The sequence below is a fragment of the Numenius arquata genome, chromosome 2 (genome assembly GCF_964106895.1).
Source record: "Numenius arquata chromosome 2, bNumArq3.hap1.1, whole genome shotgun sequence".
Taxonomy (NCBI): Eukaryota; Metazoa; Chordata; class Aves; order Charadriiformes; family Scolopacidae; genus Numenius; species Numenius arquata.
This window is the reverse complement of record NC_133577.1, coordinates 49,895,036-49,912,759: the sequence shown is the minus strand read 5'-3', so window position 1 is coordinate 49,912,759 and position 17,724 is coordinate 49,895,036. Positions and strand designations below refer to the sequence as shown.

The 17,724-nt window shown below is 43.6% G+C and overlaps 1 long non-coding RNA gene across 1 annotated transcript in view; it reads right to left on the bottom strand.

The window, feature by feature from the left end:
- The window catches only part of LOC141479832 (uncharacterized), a 67,340-nt gene that overhangs the window by 16,900 nt on the left and 32,716 nt on the right, over positions 1 to 17,724 (bottom strand). The window contains exon 5 of the long non-coding RNA XR_012464056.1: positions 8,607 to 8,731. This is a non-coding gene — a long non-coding RNA (uncharacterized lncRNA). The remainder of the gene's footprint in view (positions 1 to 8,606; positions 8,732 to 17,724) is intronic.

Sequence of the window (17,724 nt, the reverse complement as noted above, 5' to 3'; positions counted from 1 at the left end):
CAGCTGTTTCTGCAGATGAAAAGCTGGCTGGAAACTGGCTTTCCTTCTGCATTATTTTGACAACAAAACCACTCAGAGGTTATTTTAAGTTGCATTAATAGCACAAGGTGTTGCAGATTACCTGGCTACAAAGTCCCTAATGAACATTTTGCTGCTATGTTTAGACTTACAGGTTTGTGGCTTTTTTTAATGTAATTTCCTTTAAGAGAAGTCAGACCCTAAGCTGATATCACTGTGCAGAGCTGTATTGGAGGAAATGAGGAAAAGCCAAAATACAGCAGCTGCAAATCTGATTATGCAATCTTAAAGTAAAAAACTCTTTCATTTTAATTTAAAATAGCAGTACATAAAATGGGAACTAAAGAAAAAATCATTATCATGAAGAGAAACTAGAATAACCCAGAAAAAAAAAAAAAGCTTTTATCTATAAAATGCTTTTTAGAATGAGCCTCTACAAGTCAGAAATCCTTGTGTTAAGTGTCATTCAACTGGATGCATTGATTTTTTTCTTTGCCTTTCATGATTTCCATCCACTGTTTACTGAAACAGACGGAGAAGATTGCAAGCTGGTCTATAAAGACTCTCAGCCCAGAGCCTCCCTCTTTCACAGATGCATAGACACAAGAGCTTGCAGGAAGGTAGGAAACACTTCCCATACATCCAAGAGAGATTGAGACATGTCTTTATTCAAACCAACAGCGTTCTTGGTGACAGCAGGAAGATAATAGCAGATTTTGGAGGCTGTGATCCTTTATACATACAGGCTGGTTTTGAGGTTGGGTGATTTGGGTTTTGTTTTGTTTTTTTTTTCCAGGACACGCAGAAGAAAACATCTGCTCTGAAACACAATCCGTTCACATTGTGAAGCCCTCTCTGCCATTAGTTTTACCACCACACCATAAAAGGGATCCAGCAGAAGCTGCATAGACCTTTGCTAGCACATCCTCTTTCTCAGTAGCTACCCAGTACCTGCTTTAGAACTAACCCAAGAATAAGTAACCAAAACCTCCTCTCATTTGTAATTTTTTTTTTTTTTAACAGTGAAAATGATCATGGAATGACATGGAAACAGCTTACCACCTTTCCTTAGCTCCAGCCCTTGAAATCCATAGACATTCACATATACACACACACCCCAAGCTGCAAAAGGGAATCAGTCAGCTGATATAAATCCGCTCAGCTGCACCGGGAGAGAGTGATTTTAAGCCAATGTGCAGCAGCTGATGCTCTGGCAGGGCAGGGTGGATGGTGGCAGTAGGGGAGAAGGGGTGGCACTCACGTGTCTTCTGTGAGACTTGGGGTGAGATTTCATGTGCAGTGCCACTTTGGATCGTTAATACTTGCGTCACAAAGCAAAAGAGGAGAGGGAAGAATAAAAGCAGGGTACAGATTAATTCATAGTTTCCCAAATGCCCACTGCAAGGCCATGTTTGAGAGGCTGGAAATTAGCTTCACGTTGGTTCTTGCAATTTTCAGAAACTCTAAGGTGTACCTCAATGCAATATGCCCGCAGCACTCAAATGTGTTATTTTTCCCATAATTCAGAGTAGGCAACCAGAATAACTGGCAATAAATTCACCTTTGGTAAAAATCTTCAGTGAGAAATTTTGCATTGTGCCTTGAAATTACAAGAAGTGTAGGAATTTCAGCTTTGTGGACTTAAAGCTGCTGATACTTCTTGCTCCAATAACTATAATCTCCCCCAATCTTGTTCAATAAAGACAGAAAAAAGGCATTTTAGAGCTGTTTATCCTCTTCACCAGGATCCAGTCCGCTGGTGTGGAATAAAAGGAAAGCAGCGTTACCACTGCTATGGAGCTGATGGGCACAGGAACACCACAGAAATTGAAGAAGACAGAGTTTAGGATGGCATATAGAATAAAGCAAGAATTCCCAATGTATGCACGCGTCTTCCTCGCAGCTCAAAAGCCTTTGGATGAGGCGCACAGACAGGCTTTTGAATTGCTGAATCCATATAATCATTTAGGCTATTTTCCTGCTGTGAAAGGATGGGTAGGAGTGTCTAGACACTAAGAGGCCAAGCCTATTGATGCCGGTGGGATCTATCCCCATGGAGCCGTCAGCTCTATAGAGCACTGCAGCTGCATGCTCTGGCTCTCCAGCTGTGCTGCCAATGCTCCTACCCAAAACAAAGCACAGCTATTATCTGGTGATGAAAACAAAAATTTTTATTTTTTTTTTGGGGGGGGGAATCACCTCTTCAGATTCCCAGCATAATCCAGTGGATCTTCTCCAAAAGCCTCTTCGAGAGCATAATCAGAAATTTATGGATGAAAACCAAAAAGAGAAAAGTAACTTTTTATTACGTCCCAGTTTGCATGTATGCGTAGGTACATATAAGGCAGGGGAGATCCCGTTTCTGAGCATTGTGAAGGGAAAAACCAATATGCACCCCAAGCATCATTTAACTGAGAAGAGCTCGGGCTGGAGCATCTCTCTTTCCTCTCTGAATTAATGTAGCGGGGGGAAGGGGGTGCCAGGAGTAGGTATGTTTGGCATCCTCTTGGCTGAGCTTTGCTAAGGAAGACTGCAGAAACAGAAGGGACTGATAAGGAGCAGGAAAAGCTGAATACACCACGGTGGTCTTCTCATGTGGATGCTGGGTATGAAGAATGAGGGATTCCAGACCAGGGCTAATTCCTTCTCCCTCTGTGTCCCCTTACCTTTCTCTGCACAAGAGAAATGGTCAGCAATAAAGAGAGGAACCAAACCTGATACCTCACCTGAGGGCAAAGGGCATCTTTGTAAATTATTGCTCTTGTGGAAGAGTAAAACAACGTCACTTGGAGACGAGTCTGCATTTGCAGGACCATCAAAAGGCAAACACTGACACAACTCTGTGACAACCCTGGAGACTGCTTTCAGAGAAAACCACCTGACAACAGTGAGCTCACTACAGTTGCAAGCTGAAGAGCACAAACATTTTATACCCTGTGAGAACGTTGTATTCGGTCAATTCAACCCACCTAAGATGACAATGCCATGCACCAGACGACTCTAAGAGGAGCTTTGGGAGAACATGGGGAAGTTGGTTGCATTTTCCAGAGCACTACAAGGGAGTCATGACATTGAAGGCTTTACTCAGTTCTTCATTGCTGTCTGTAGCATAAGGGAGTAATGTCAGGGTTTTTAGGAGCTACTTGCTCTTAAGAATTTCAAGCCCCAAGGCAATTTTAAAAATTTATTTATGAAATAGATGTGATCAAAACAATACGTAGCTGTAACTTCTGGACAGTGTTTATAAGTGGTACACCTTCTATAACGAGAAGGACAAGGGGTGTTGCAGCTCTCATAACCAGGGGATATCATGGATCTGTTAAGTTGCTGTTAAGTCTGGCTGTGCAGAGCTTGTTCATTACCATTGTATTATTCACTGGAAAGCTGTTACTGAAGACATCTCCAATGCAATAAGAACTGTTGGAAAGTCTGTAAACATCCTTATCTTCAGAACAATATGCCATTGCCTGGTGGAAACTTTTCTGACAAAATGAAAGTCTATTTCAACAGCATTTTGATAGCTGAGCGGGCGCCAGCCTACAGTGATTTTTCATGTCATTGAAAGAAATGGATGAAATTATGAATCAAAAGGAGAAGGGCTTAGCTTAGCCAAGCTGTTCTGAATGACTGTTTAACTTGGCTTCCTCACGTGATACTGCTCAGGTAATGTTTCTTTAGTTAACTCAAACCAAAGTGCAAGGCCAAAGAAAATTTGTCTTTGATTTACAGCTGAGAGAAAACTGAAAGCATTGAAGAATACTGCAAAAAGTCAGCAGAGAAAATACATAAGGAAAGCAATCAAACTCCCGCACTTGAGCAAATACTTGAAGATCACGGAATATTTATAAGTAGAATTTAGTTAGCATTTCTCAGATTTCAGGTCCCAAGAGCAAGCATTTGCTATTTTTCAAGGGCCTTATACTTGTGACTCAGAAAGTCCTCCAATACAGAGCTCCAGCTGTTAGAGTTTATTGACTTCAAGTGAGTATAGAGACAAAGGTTTGAATGAAGTATGGCTGGTTTCTGTTAAAGGCGGCTATTATAAACTATACAGTATTTATTCAGTTCTACCATTACCACTGCTGAACCTCTCCCTACAGAAAAAGGACAGAATCTTTTCCACTGCGAATATACATTAAGAAGCTTAAATTTTACCAGCGCCCACTTTCACCCGAACTCTTTGTCCTGCATAAACCTTATTCACACGTGGGCCGAGTAATGATGGTCCCTACTGTAACTCGGCACATGTAGACATGGTGCATCAGTTCCACATAAAGGTGACATGCTTCAGCCGCTGTTGGCCGAATATCCTACACTTTACATGACAAAACATGACCCAAACTTGAGGAATCGGTGCTTTAAAGATATGTTCCTGTAATCTTTGCTGATGGAGCGGAGGAGCCTATGCAACACTGATCCACCACTGACTGAAGTCGGTGCCGCTGCCTCCAGCAAGAGCGGGGATGTGCCAGCTCGTGCTGGTACAGCAATAAGCCGGGGTACGTGAGTATTACAAAGAAAACAAAGATTAGCTATTTTAACTTATTCCTACCATTTTACATACAGTAAGATATTATTTGCTATGTAGAGGGTAATTCCCCTAAAGGACACCACGATTAAGTGGCAAATTAATTTGCTGCTTACATTCACTAGCTCTTCCAGCTGGCTTAATTCTCATCAGCCACCATAATTTATTAACAGTGAGGTGAGAAAAGACATGAATCAGCTTAATGTGTTATAAGTAGGGCATTGTCATGGCAACAAGATGCGACTGTTTTCTACTATTTATGTATGGTTTGTTTTGTACTCAACCTTAAGATACCGCTTGAAACAACTAGAATTAGAAACATCTTTTTTTCAACTTTTTTTTCACATCAGTGTATTTTTAAAAAAAAATTATCAAAATAAGCATGTGAAAAGCCCTGAAGCATCTCTCCAGGAATATAGCCAGCTATATGCTCTTCAGTGAGTCTTCCTAGAAACAGAAGCCTTAACTCTGATCTCCCAACCATTTTCTCACATTGTCTACATGCAATCCCATGGATTAACTCCCAGTTTATACCAGTCTGAGATCAAACCCAGACCTTCCCATTTCTGTGCTCTATATATGACTATTAACTGGGGGGGAGGGGAGCGAGAGGGGGAATTAAAAAGTATTATTGAAAAAAGAAAAAAAAAGAAAAAAGCTTTTTTTTTAAATGCAATATGTTGTATTTTACACAGGACATGGAAAAATAATTAAGGATGTTGCATTTTTACAGACTCGTGATGGGGAAGTATAAAGTTAAAAATTAAAAATTAATTGTAAAGGATTTTTATTGCCTTCCTGGCTAAGCCTAAATCCCATGCACCTTTTGCATCAGCAATTAATGGTTTTCATAAAACCAGCTCTTCATTCAAAGGTCATTTTATTTACTACCCTGCTGCATAAAGGGAATGGTTGGAATGCTAACACAGCCATCTGAAAAACAAGTACCAATATTACTGGTTTGATTTCTTTGCTTTTTTCCACCACCTCAGGAATCTGGTATTAAACAGTTAATGAAAATCAAGACATCTTTAAGATGTATCAGGAAGAACAGATGGAAAAACGAAATTCCTTTCATGAAAAATTTTGCAAGCTTAAAACATTGCTTTGTTCTGTGTAAGGACAAAAAAAAAAAAAAAAAAGAAATTTGAAAAATCCAAAGACTTATTCCCCTTTTCTCCATGGTTTTATATTATGTCTGGGTTTATATTACCCTAGGTATTTGTTTGCATAATATGTAGGGCAACAGGCAACTGGGCTGTACCATAACATAAACCAAAACTGTTCTTATTTAGCAACTTGAGAAAAAATAATAAACAATATAATTCTGAACTCAAAACTTCTGTCAAGCTACAATTGCAAACATTCAATTGAGCACTACTAAATGATACCTGCTGAGGTTAACTGCTGAAGTTAATTAAGAAATGAAAGATCTGGACAGCCTTACCTAAAGGTTCAATGAATTCGTTCAGTCAATGTTGCTAATGGCCCCAAATACACAAGAGTTGATAGCTGTTAATTAAAAACGCTTACGGAGGCCAAGTCGGGGGAACGCCAGCCTTGGTTTGAACCATTTTTTACCCCATGTCAAGTTCAGCGAGAAGCGGGTCTGAGCTGCAAAGTTTGGCAGGGGGCCTGGGTCTAATATGGCACGTAATGGGCAGGTACGCCAAAACATGGGGGGGCAGCGTGAAGGGAGGCATGTGCCGCGCAACCGATTAAATTGCTCTTGCACTCAGGGGCCTCGCTAAATACCAGCCCCCGCCGTGCGAGCAGTACTGGTTAGGGATACAAGGCAAAAGACAAAGTCATCCCCCAAACCCTAGGGTTAAGCAGGGGACAGGGTACTGGATTGTCACTGCACTTGCATGGCTGGTGGCACTCTGCTTGGCACAACGTGTACCTCCAGGGATGGCCCCACAAAGCATCCTGGGTGCTCCCTCCATCGGCTGAAGGCATTTTTCAGTGAGCCTCAGCTGTATGATGGGCCACGAAGATGCTCAGAGGGCTGGAGCACCTCTCCTATGAGGACAGGCTGAGAGAGTTGGGGTTGTTCAGCCTGGAGAAGAGAAGGCTCCGGGGAGACCTTAGAGCCCCTTCCAGTACCTAAAGGCTACAGGAGAGATGGGGAGGAACTCTGGATCAGGGAGGGGAGTGACAGGACAAGGGGGAAAGGTTTTAAACTGAAAGAGGGGAGATTTAGATTAGATCTTAGGAAGAAATTCTTCACTGTGAGGGTGGTGAGGCACTGGAACAGGTTGCCCAGAGAAGCTGTGGTTGCCCCATCCCTGGAGGTGTTCAAGGCCAGGCTGGATGGGGCTTTGAGCAACCTGGTCTAGTGGGAGGTGTCCCTGCCCATGGCAGGGGGGTTGGAACTCCATGATCTTTAAGGTCCCTTCCAACTCAAACCATTCTATGATTCTATGGTGGAACAAGCGTTACTGGGGAAAACCAGCATAATCCTCATGCCGTGCCTGCCCTTAGCTAACACGTCATTGGTGCCATTGGTGGTCGATTTTGCCTCACAGATATTTACCCCGTGGGAAGTACTTTGTGCCTGGCACACTTCATAAAAGCTATGAAATCACTGAGAAACAGCTGTGACTTTCCCTGACCACTGGTCTGAGCAGAAGAACCAGCCCCGTAAGCCACTTTGTCCCTCACAACTAGCACCTTTCAGCAATAAGGAATGAGCTGTCAGATATCCAGCTGCTTACACGACATGGTCCAGTCCTTCCCTGGATACTTTTTCATTGCTCGAGCTCTTCAAGGTTGCCATTTCTAACGGACAGATTACATTTCAGCTGTCTTCTCCTTGCACAGAAGGTGATTATAGTTGACTTGGAAAGGAAAGGATATATTCAAAACTGGCTTGTGGTCTTTTTTCCATCCTTATATGTAAGAAGACATATCGTTTCCCCCTCCCCGATTTTTTTGACTGCTCAGTGCAGTGGGGCATGTCTACCATGTTGGTGAGATCCTGATTGAGTGGGTGGGAATTGCTCCCCCTTTACACAAGACTTCCCTCACTCACACAGCGAATGCTTTTTTGGTGTTAGAGGATTGTTAACACCCCAAAGATTGTTCTCCCCTGCCCCAGTGTTAAAGTGTATGGGCATTGTGTCCCTGGTTGCTACAGACCCAGGGCTACTGCAGGTAGCTGGTGTGACTCCTTTGTGCTCATCCTGACTACAGGTAAGTGCATTGAATGAGACAGGATTAAAATGAAACAAACCAAATCCCTGCCGTTCTGCAATTTCCTGATGCTTTCCTCACACTGAAAACAGAGGATATACAGCCTCACCCTTCCCAGAGCTAGCCTCCTCTCTTAAAAATGAATATACATTTTGATATCATACCCTTCTTTGCAGTTTTCAGCTTATGCCTGTAGGAAGTAGTAAGTAATAGTGTATTTCTTATCTGTTGTTTGACCCGAAATCAATCTTTTCACCTCCGTGTGACTCTTGTTACTGAAAGGTACTGATGCAAGAGTCCACTGGGGAAACAAGACTTTGGAAAATGCTTCATCGTTTGCCTTAGCTTTGTGTGATTTAAAACTGAATTGCCACCTTAGTGACAAGTACCACTGGTATCACACATCTCTGCCCAGTCCTGACAACATGGCAGGAGAAGAGAGAAAAAAACCACGATGGAGCTTACAGGTCCCAAACTGAGGGGAGGGAGAAGGAGATACCTGGGCTTACGTTGCTTCTGTTATCAGTGATCTGAAATTTAAATCAAACCCTGGGAAACACTTGCAAAAAGAGCTAGAGGAACCACACATCCCAATCCCATAGATCACAAATAATTAGGCAGTGGCCTCCTCCTGAATGTGCTGTACCAGCCCTTGCCTCAGGGGAAGGAGTTCACCAAGAGGCCTGGAAGGAGAAGTCCTTTATCCCCAGGCAGATAAAAGTCCTTTTATCCCCAGGGTATTCTGAGCTCCTCACCTTCCTGCAACATCAGAATTCCACTGCTTTTGTTGGTAAAGACTCATTTCAGGAGATTACTTTGAAATTATTAACCCTGCTATATGGAGCCAGGGGAGATCCTTGCTCACCTTGAGAAGTTTGGCCTTCAAATGGAGGCTGTGAAGACCATGGAGAAGAGCCAGCTCTTCATCAGCCAGAAGGAATGTCTTTGATTTTGCTTTCAGCTAATGATGCTCAATGTAGGACCAGACAACTGAAAAATAATTAAAATATAGAAGAAGAAGAATACATCTTTTCCCATGGCATTTATTCCATACAATTTAAAAGACAACAAATCAGTAAAAGTACACACTGTTTTGTATAACATTTTGCAAAATTCTGCAAGAGGTTTAGTGTGTAGAGCGCAACTGCTGGGTATTGAATGACTTCGTAAGTAAGACTTTTAAGAGATCTCAAAGGACTGCCACGAACGGCTGATGCAAAGAAAACCCTATGAGGGTTTGCAGAAGTTGCTGTTTTAACCACCGTGCTTTGCCACAAAAACATTGTCTGCTGTAGTGAAGAAACGCTCTTCCTGGTAGCGTTGCACGGAATTGTTAAGTGTATTTGCAGAGGAAATGTGATTTACCCCACTGAAACCTCTTGCAGTCCCCATGTTAGAAGCAGTATTGCTCAGAAGGTAGGCTCTTAGTCTAAGACCCGTGGCATGAGAAACACGACCTTGTGCTTCATTCCTATAGAGAGGAACACATATCTCAGACTTGGGATTGAGTTTCCCAGTACCCACCCAGATACCTCTTCACACCAAGATAAATTTACTGATTAAAATAAGGCAACACTCACGGCTGACAGGGAAGATGAATAATTTCATTAAGTTTACACAAAAATGAAGATTGATTTAGGCAATATTATTAGAGTTCCCTAAAATATACATAAAACTTTATGTGCTAATAGTACTTCTCACAATATGGCAAGGACAGGTAAGACCTGAGGTTGCTTGCAGTGCTGGCACCACTCTGATTGTGCCCATTTCCTCAGGGATTGATAAAGATCTGGAGAAGACTGGGTTCAGCTGAGCCGCTTTCTTAGCTTACCTCTTAATACTTTCCAAAATATTCACTAGGGAGAGAAGAGCAGAAAAGCCTTTTTCCCACCCTATACAATGTCTCCAGCTTTGAAAAGCACCTCTGTTCTCCAGCGCACCCAAGTCTGGCCCCTGGCCAAGAGAGGGAATAAAACCAGGGTTGGAGGAGAAAGGGCAGTGGTTTTTCGGAGAGCGTCCAGCCGTCAGTGAGACCAACTCGGCAGAGCCCTGTCCCCATCCCTTCCTCACCCAAGCCAGACTTGAACAACCCCCTGTGTCTCCATCCCCCATGTCCTTGCTCGGGCCATCACTGGAACCCCTCCATATGGAGAAAAATATCAGGAGAGCGACTCGTTCCCTGCTTTGGGGAAGGTGGCACCTGGGGAAGCACCTCGGGGCTATTTTGTGTGCACCAGCAGTACTCTGGCAGGGAAATCTTTGGTTGCTGGGTGTCCCAGAAGAAGTGGGACATCTGAGGGGCTGGCGGTGGCCCAAGCAGCCTGTGGCGGAGCCATGACGATGGCCATGGCCATGGCCCTGGGCCCCTGGCCCTGGCGGGACCCATCTCCTGGCCGGCGGCTCCAGAATTTAAAAATTAAAGTTTGCCATCTAGCGGTAGGCCCCGGGCATTTCGGGCTCAACCACTCAAACCCCTCCAAGCCTTTAGGTGATCCGGTTATGATTTCTGAAGCGTATACTCGTGTTTTTGTTAGTGCTGGCTGACCCTTCCTGCCGTTACACTGCAAACAACAGGAGGGAGGGCTTTTAATGTCCTGCTGTGGCCGAGGCAGCGGTTACAGCTCCCTTGGCTGTCACACGGTGCAATGGAGATGGTTTTGCGTAGTATTAAATCCTGGGTGATTTGAAAAGAAAAGAAAAAAGAAACCAACTCCACAAGAAAAACCTTCAAGAATTTCACTGTGGTAAAAAAATGAGGCAATGAAATGCAATCGTTTCCCTCCACTTTCTTCTCTTGCCTGGGACAGCGGTAACTCTCAGGGGGCTGTCTCCTCCTTTCTTTCTGTTACGTATTTATTTCCCCTTCGAACTGAGCTGTGTCTGCGAGTGACACTGCACCGAGTTTGCGTGGAACTCCCTTGGTTTAGACCAAAGCTGCCCGGAGCCAGTGCATCTGCAAAGGCACGTGTCCTCCTCAGAGTCCCTGGAGCGTCCCCTGAGCAGCGCGTGTTGCCTATATGGACTCATACGTGCCTATAGGATCCCTGGCATCACCAGTCATGTATTTCCATGAGAAGGAAAGGGAAGAAGAGGTCAAGGATCCTTCATGGAGGACACCAGCAAATAATGGCTGTGGCTGGGGAAAGGGCCTGGAGAGGTGGGAAAGAGAAGGTCTGGAAGGTGAGGGGCAGCGTGATCTACTTGGGTGCCCAGATTGTCATTAAGGAGCTGTAGGCGTCCAGCCTGATGCCAGTGCAATCTCTCCTCTTCCCCACACACCACTTCTACTACAGAACTCCAGGTGGGATTAGCAGTTTTTGCAGCATAATCACATTGTTGAATCATATTTAATTTATGAACCACTACACACACACAAGATCATTTTCTCATATTGACGCTGAGCTGATTACTTCCCATTTTGTATTTATGCATTTGATATCTCTCTCTGCAGTGTAGCCCTTCATATTTGTCATTAGTGAACTTCATCCCGTTGATCTGAGACCATCTCTTCAATTTATCATTTTGCATTCTGATCCTGCCTGCCAGACTGAGTAAATTTTATAAGTGTACTCTATATTTATCCTCCAAATCACTAATAAAAATATTGACTAAAATCAGTTCTGAAGATCTCTGCACATCTGCTCGGAACACTCTCTTGAAATTTGCTTCCAGTTTGATATTGAGTCATTTGGAATAATACTTTGAGAATTCTTTCATCTATTTGTATACAAACTGATAATCATAATTTTGCATAAACTGCATTTTGCTAGCTTATATGTAAGAATTCAGGTTACCAGTGCCAAAAGTCTTCTTAAATACAATGTCTACTGTTTCTTCCCATCATCAGTATTTAGAATACAGATATTTATGTCCTGCTGCAAAACTGTGTCAATGCAGCTATGTCAGAAAGGAGTAATTTTTACCCCCTCCTTCAAATGTATTAATTTCATTAAATGAGAATTAAGTCTCCTTCTTTAATGGAGGAACTGATGAGGAATAAGCCAATCGATTTATATTGAGAGTCCAGGGGAAAAAAGCATAGTTCTGTACCTTTGCATTTGACTTTGCACGCAGTATCAGCACAACAAAAACATTTGCTGATGATGTAGATGCTCCTTAATATAGCACATAGGACAGAAATGATGCAAGTGCCTATTAGTCCTAAGATAGAATTCCTGGTAAAACATGAAAAAAAAAAAAGGACCTAATAACCATAATTGTGTCAGTTTTACTGCTAGCACGTAATTAGATCAGAAGACGACGATTTCAAAACGTCCAGAGCATAAATGCTTCCTGCTATTTAGGTGATCTCTTTCTGATTCAGAAGCTGCAGTTCATCTTAAATTTTTAAGTATAAGAACCTCTTCAGGGCCTATATAGTGGGAGCAGGAGGATGCTCCTTCCCGGTCTCCAGATTTTGTAGTTTGCAGAGGAAAAGTATTTATCCTGAATGAAAAAAATCACATGCTTATAAAAGGGCTTGGTTTTTCCCTGCATGACACCTCTCACATGTAATGTCCCAGTTTCTGGCACGGGCTGGGAGATTTTAGGGACACTGCCGGCTGGGAATGTAGCATCCACATGCCAGCCCTCTCAGACAGGTGCTTGGGAAGAGGCCAGGAAAAAAGTTGTCCACAGCCCTGCGTGAAGGGAACGCAGTGAAGGAGCCAATCTGGGAAACAGCTCGAGGGCCAGCAAAGCCTGGCTTGTGCCACCAGCAATGAGGAGGCAGGACGGATCTGGGTCTGGCCATGACATCCAACAGCCCTGCTGGTTTTTGGGGAGGGGGGGTGGATGAAGCCATCCCACTAAGAGCAGGAGCAACTGTCATTTTGTAGGTGTCTGCAATACAATAGCAGTGGCCCCAGTGCAATACCCCATGAAACGCCTAACTGCAGACAGAGATGAATCACGCCACCACCGAGTCAGCTCTCGCATACAGCCAGCGTAGGTGTTATTATGACTGTAACGGGCTTCAAAAGAATTAATGGCACACAAGCTGGGCTGGCAGCCCTTCCCGTTAGCAGTAATGCTGCTCAGATCACCTTCTCGCATTACCATCACCCTTCCATTAAGGAGGTTTGGCTGCAAACTCCTCCCAACTCCCATGTTAATTCCTGAGGATAACATGAGCATCAATTAGGCACAAGCATGACTCAGAAGGTGAAATATTGCCCTTGGTGGGAACTCAAGAGAGCGTGTTTTTCCCTGCCTTCACCGGCACGCATTGCCCTACCCACTAGGTGTCCCTGCCAGCCAGGGAAACAGCTCGCCGCAGCCAGGGCTGCAGTTGCTTCGTGCCATTTGGCTTCGGCTGAAAACATCAAAAACAAACAACAACCCAGGAAACATGTCTGAAATAACAACTTCTTCTTCTTCTTTTTTTCTTTTTTAAACTTCCTTTTTGAAGCAGCTCCAAATCTATGCACAATGTGCAAAATGGAAAAGGCAGCTCTCCATTTCGCCATGTGGGGAAAAGGGAAGGTTTTGGCTCGAAGGAGAATGGTTTCCCTGGCTGGGTAGCACTCAGGTGATGGGCTGCTCTGGCCCAAGCACTGCCAGCTCCATCCCTCCAACGTCACCAGACAAATTGTACTGTAATCTCTTACCTCGATTTCCCCATTTTTAAAATAGATGCTATTCTAATTTGTCTCCTCCACCATGGAGCTGTGAGGTTAAGTGAAGGGTGATGATGGTTCTTTTGCTTCCCAGTTAAAAACATGCAAAATAAAAAAAAAACAACAATAAAAATCAGATTATTATCAATGTGTGGATGTTCAAGTCCCACCAATAAATGCCTAATTTGTGGGTAAATAGGGCTAGGTGGATGTAGGTGCCTATAGCCTCAGGATGGATTAGGCATAACACACATGTTCAGTGGCTGCCTCTGTAAAGAAGAGACTGGCTGAGATTTGCTCCAATAATCCCTGGAGATTTTCCAGAGGTCAGCAGAGAAGCAGAGAGGGAAGTAACGACATTAAAGGAAGCACATACTCGCAGATGTAGTGGCTTCTGCCAGTCCAGGAAGAGGGAGGGGAAGCAAGAGGTAAAAACTTGAAGATATGCTAGGAATTTTTTGTTTTTAAAAATGTTTTGTCTCTTTGTATTACAGAATTGGGATGGAAAAAAAAAGAAAAAAAAAAACAAGCCTGTTTGCTCTATAAGCTGAAGAAATCCATTCCACATTTCTGTACTTCTCTCTCCTGATCCTGAACAAGGGCAACAGCATTTGCCCTGTCTCGAGATCCTCAGAAAGAAGGGAAAACAGGCAGCAGAACCAGGTTTCCTGAAGCCATCGCACATGAGGATTTCTGTACCAGAAGCCTCATCTGAAGGCTTTGCATTTTGGAGCCATCAACGGAGATCGTGGCCTATTGTGGGCTGTACAAACACACAGCAAGAGAGGAGAGACACGATCCCTGTCACAAAGGACTTACTCTCTAAATAGAGACGATGGAGGAAAAAGAAGAGGGGGATTAGATACGAGTTAACCGGCTCAGGGTTGCACAGCTCCGTAAGGACGCCAGAGGCAGAAGAAGAAATTCTGATTTCCAGCCCAGCAACCTGCTCTTTCTCACAGACAACCACCTTTTTGCTGTTCTAATGCTTACGGGGTGTTAACGGCGCTAAAGATAATTACATATGACTTGGTATTTTTAACTAGTGAGAGCTTTACATCTAGGCACACACCTCGCCAAGATAGGTTTTCTCCAGGGATAGAGTTCCCCTCCCAGCCCTAAAACAGTTCGGGGGGGGGTGCTCAGCTGGTGACTATAAGGTGACCTTCACAGCAGAAAGGCAACACAAGCAAAGGGAGAGGGGGAGGAGGAGGAAGGCCCAGCCCTTGTGAAATTCTGGCTGTTGAAACACCTTCACGTCTTGCAACACGAAGTCAAAAAACTCTTTGTCTTAGAGATTTAAGAATAGACATAGGAAGAACTGTATTTATCTCATGTTAATCACCTAGGCAACTGGGAAAGCAGAAGTCAGCTTCACTTTCTAGTGGGTTTTATAATCTGCCAGTTCATTCAAACGCCTTCTTCCGGCACACCAGAAATACACGTGGTCCTGCTGCAAATTTGCACTTTTTAAGAAGAAAAAATGTGTCAAAAAACAATCCATTTGGGCTTGTACCTTTTCCTTTAACCCAGGCATTTTGTGCCCACGTGTCCAGATAGTTATTGCATGGCCCAGGATCTGCATTAGAAGCAGAGCCTCTCTCCTCACTTTAATTTCTCCTCCCTGGGATCCCACGGTTGCAGCAGCAAGGATTTGACAGCGACCACAGCCAAGGAACAGGCTGGGAACTGCCCTTTCCCAGTTGGAAGGGAACAACTAAAAGCCTCTCACTCAAGACTGAAAGGTGTTGTGAAGAATATATCCTGAAAATGAAATAACACCATGCAAACGCAGACCTGGAGCCGTGTATGTGGTTCATTCCAATCTAGGGTTATTTTTGTAAATAAAGGTTAGCATTAGCATCTGCTATTTTGCACAAGCACGTAAAAAAAAAAGCACAGGTTGAAATTTCTGTGTTGAAGCTGATCTTTCATGAGAAAACGAGATATTTAAAGCACAAAATATTTCACAGACAGCTCCTACAATCCTAAAAAAAAAGGTTAATTTTCATTTGATTGTTCCTTTTCTTGTTCAGATTGCTTTGCTTCTGATAGATTTTGATAGCTTTTTCACAGGCTTCTTTTATTCCTAAATGGAAAAAACCCCTCCATCCTGGATGGTCCTTTCCTAGAAGAAAAACATGGTTTTGGTAATGTCTTTATTTACATTGTTTCAAAACCTATTTTCCTTGAAAGGAAATGTTTATGAGGTTTGGCTTTTCTTCCTACATTTCCTAGGCAGAGTTGCTGGTGCTTTGCTCTGCCTGCCTAAGCCCAACATGAACTCCAAATAATTAGTATTATTTTATTCAGCGCAACAGATTTTCTGGGTTTTCTAGCTCATTTACAGCTATGCAAGAGGGGGTGTGAAACCCTGATATTCCATTTGGGCAACATTTATAAAAACTTCCCCCTTCACAACTTTGCAAAGTTATAAATAATTATACAAAAGGCGCAAAGCTTTGGAGAAACAAGCCAAGTTTATGAGGCCCAGAAACTGAGGGAATTAGGAATTTTTCCATTCCCTTGGATGAGTTTTGGTTTCAACACTAAAAAGTCAGATTCATCCGAACAGGCTGAACAAATGGAAAAGTTACGAAGCCATGGACAAGATGATACACTTCGCTCCACGGAGGCTACTGAAGGCGGCAGAGAGAAGAAGCAGCGCATGATCGGATCAGCCACCAATCTCTCCAGCAAAACCAGCACAAACCAAGCAAGAACAAGAAGGAACGGAGCAAAGCCTTGTAAACCCTTTTCAAGGGGATAAATTCCTGGTGGGGGTAAAGGGTGAAAGCGGTGTCCGTGGCCGTAGCTCTCAGGGCAGCGAGGACAACCTGAAGAGCGCAGGGCTGAGGGGTGTGCGGGGTGTGGGAACCTGCCTCAGCGTACATGGACAAACAGGAAAAGCTCCTAGATCCAACATGTAGATCCAACACACAGGCTGCAAGGTCGTGGTTGGGTTGTTTTTTTTTTCCCAAGGTCATGCAGCAGTAAAGGGGAAAGAACTGAAGGCCTTGAAAATTCAGGAAGTGAAAGGAAACAGTCTGGATGTTTCTTAAATTTACAGTTAACATAAGGTAGACATATACTGCTTATACACTAAGATGGAATTAAAAATGAAACATTAAAGGCTCACTCTTGGTTATTTTCAATAATTAGAATTAATGAATTAAACCTAACCATGCTGCATCTGCCTTTAAGTTATAACAAGGATCCTGACACAGGATAAAGCTCTAAATCCTTATAGGATTTAAGGACAGGGTACTCCTGGAAAGGGTACAGCAAAGGGCTAGGAAGATGATCAGGGGACTAGAACAACAAGGAAAGCTGAGGGACTTGGGTCTTTTTTGTCTGAAGAAAAGAAGACTGAGGGGGGATCTGATCAATGCTTATAAATGCTTAAAGGGTGGGAGTCAGGAGGATGGGGCCAGTCTTTTTTCAGTGGTGCCCAGTGACAGGACAAGAGGAAATGGGCACAAATTTGAATATAAGAAGTTCCATCTAAACATGAGGAGGAGCTTCTTTCCTTTGAGGGTGGCAGAGCACCGGAAGAGGCTGCCCAGAGAGGTGGTGGAGTCTCCATCTCTGGAGACATTCAAAACCCGCCTGGACATGTTCCTGTGCAACCTGCTCTGGGTGACCCTGCTCTGGCAGGGGGTTGGACTAGATGATCTCCAGAGGTCCCTTCCAACCCCATATCATTCTGTGATTCTGTGAAAGCCATCCGATTGTTAGCACATGATGGCTCTAAGAAGTACTGGAATCCACTTATTTGCCCCTGGAACCATTTGTTAGCATTTTAAAAGAGGTAAATTAGAATGCCATTTATTCATTAAAAAGGATGAGCTCTCAGGAGCCTGATACGAGCCTCAGGACCACCGATATGAAAGGGAGTTGTGTGTGCAGAGCAACTATCATCTCCAAACAGACTTGTTGAACCCGGGCCCAGAAATTATGAATAAATGGGCAGTCGTATGTGCAAAGGAAGACTCCAACATTAGCAGACAGAAAGCGTTAAGGTGGTGGAATAAAGGAAAGGGACACTGGAATAAAATGGGGGGCACTTGGCAGGGAGAAAGGTTCTGTGGCACTGGGAGCTGGCTGCACCAGGGGGGGTCTCTCGGGCTTTGTAGGAAAAAAAGAAGCTAAACCTGCAGGTTACAAATGGCTGCAATATAAGACAAGAAGCCATATGTTGTTGTTACCACTCCCACTGCAAAAGACATCCTCCCCAAAGTCTTGATCAAGGAATGGGTTGTAAATCATAGAGGAGGCAGGATGCAAAATTCAGTAATTTCCATTAACTGACACTAGGCTAAAACCATAATTGGTAAAAAAAAAAGTGGTTTGGGGCAGTCTATT